The sequence below is a fragment of the Montipora capricornis genome, chromosome 1, assembly GCF_036669925.1.
Source record: "Montipora capricornis isolate CH-2021 chromosome 1, ASM3666992v2, whole genome shotgun sequence".
In the NCBI taxonomy this organism is placed as follows: Eukaryota; Metazoa; Cnidaria; class Anthozoa; order Scleractinia; family Acroporidae; genus Montipora; species Montipora capricornis.
The window spans coordinates 475,109-477,608 of NC_090883.1; the positions used below are offsets into that span (position 1 = coordinate 475,109).

The 2,500-nt window shown below is 41.0% G+C and overlaps 1 protein-coding gene across 1 annotated transcript in view; it reads left to right on the forward strand.

The window, feature by feature from the left end:
- Window positions 1–2,500, forward strand: part of LOC138049806 (dorsal-ventral patterning tolloid-like protein 1) — a 49,595-nt gene that overhangs the window by 22,066 nt on the left and 25,029 nt on the right. The window lies entirely within an intron of this gene.

Genomic DNA, 2,500 nt, shown 5'->3' on the forward strand with positions numbered 1-2,500 from the left:
TACGGCGGTGTTCTTGTTTACCAGTTTACCAGTTTACCAGTTTCAGCACTTGGACTCCTTCGATTTGACTACTGTCTGTTTTGCTGTTATGTGGTCTCATCGATAAGTAGTCCCTTCAGAAGATTATGCCAAGCCTACCACATGGCTGATGGAAAGACCAGACCACAACACTGTACTCTTTTCGACAAGTGTGTGCGATCTTTAGCATCCCACAGAGTTCAAGAACATTGAAGGTTGTGAGACGGGACGAGCGGGTTATAGTCCTTATTCAAGAAGACTTGAAAGTCAAACCATTTGCGGATGTTATTACAAAGGCATCGCTTTCTCCTCAGTTATTTTAAGACCCTGAGTGTTGCAGGTCCTACCGCGGAGTCGAACTCACGACGTCCTGCATAACAAAGTTTAACAAAAACAATAGCTTGGACATTTCTTTCACGTTTTCACGTGTACATTTCTTTCACGTTTTCGGCACATCTGCGACGTAAAATGACCCGTTTTCAAGTTTTACGAAGAACGTGAACACAAGGCAGCGAATTCAACACCGCGCCTGCTAATTCAGTTCCCGGAAAGTTGAGCTAGTTTTTAGAAGTTAGACAAACCGACATAATCACGAAAAAAAAAATTAATAAACCTGAACTTGCAATGTTAAATGATGTTTTCGTTACCGTCACGTCGTAGATCTTAAACTCCGTATTAAGTCACCGACGCGTCGTTGTTCCTTCTAGCGATCAAGTCTATCTACGCAGAAAAGATGTCTTCTTATAAGGCTTGATGGGATTTACTGTTAAGCCAGTTTATAGTCCCGGCGACTAAACGATGAAACGTACCGTATGTCGTCCAACAGCGTGGTTTTCATTATCGGTTCTCACACAAAACGTTATCGGAACAAGTGAGCCGCATGAGGGTTTATGTAAAATCTGGAATCCGGAATTTGGAACGCGCTTTTTCCATTACTCACCCTAACCTAGGAAGTGACTTTGTCAGTTATCATTTATGTACTTGCAAAAACAAAAGAAGCCGTCCACGAAAAACCAAGTTAACAAGTGAATAAGTAAATAATGACAAATAACGGTAAACTGCTTTATGCAACATACTTTAAAGCGGTACAAGTTTTAGGAAGGTAAAAGTGTAGACAGAAAGAAATGTCTATCGTGATTTGTACAGATCATAGTTTCAATACTCTGATTTCAAAACTTGTTTGTAGACCTTTTTTTTAACTGGAGGAGTAGGGATCCAGACAGACAATTTTCAATTAACAATTAAAGATCGCCCATTCGAACGCTTGCCGACGACTCAGCCGTCGTCGATGTTGTCTACAAAAGCAAGGGTGTCATCAACATATCGCTTGTACAAAGATGGGAGTTTGTTAGCTTGATCGAGATTTTCTTCGATGTGACACAGGAAACTATTGGCCATGAGAGGCAGAGTCCTTCCTCCATGTACTAAACGAAGCCCACCCGTCCCTGGAATTTACTATGGAGTTAGCAGTTGAGAATAGCCTCCCATTTCTGGGTATAAAATCACAAAAATAGGCTGTGGTCTACAAACGGAAGTCTATAGAAAACCTACTGACAAAGGTCTCCTGTTACACTTTCAAAGTCATATGGACATCAAATACAAGAAAGCGCTGCTGAATACTATGCTTTATAGAGGTTTAAGGATCTCGTCGACCTGGGAAATCTTTCTCAAGGAAGTTGAGCGTCTGAAGGAAATCTTCAAAAAACTACAACAGCAGCAACAGCAACAACAACAACAGCAACAAACAGTTACAGCAGTCAGATGATGACAAAGTCGTTCGATTCTCTCTTCCATTCAAGGACCAGTTTTCCTGTGAGAACGTCAAAAAACAACTACGGCAATTAAATAGTAAGATCAAGGTTCAAATAGAGCCGATGTTTCCCGGCATAGTAAATCGAACGTTCGAAAATCGAATTCAATCAAACTCAATCGAACTCAATCCGTGGATTGAGTTCGATTGAGTTCGGCAATCGAACGAAATCGAACACCACACTTTCAGTGAGTTCGATTTCCGAACAAATCGAACTCGATCGAACTTAATCCGTCTGATTGTGTTCGATTGAGTTCGGAAACCGAACAAAACAAAGCTATCATTATTCCCCCGGGCTTATTTCGAAATTGTCGTACCCTTTTTTTTTTTAGCTAACTTACAATAGCGGCAAGACAACTCGAAGGATTACATGTACTTTCATGCAAAAATGCAAGCAAATTACTAACCGTGACACAGGCTACGGCATAAAGTAAATGGATGATTATGAAAAATATCTTACTAACGATATATACATGATTCTCTCAAATTCATCTTGGACAATTAACAGTGAAAAAGAGAGTAAGAGGTGAACGAGCGTCAGCGTAATAAAAAGGGGAAGAAGCGCTCTGCTTCAGCCAACGCAGAAGAATTAGAGCCACCGAAAAAGCGGCAAACGCCGGCGACTTTCGAAAAGTGGCAAACGGTGATGCTTGACGGCATTTTCGTCAACTG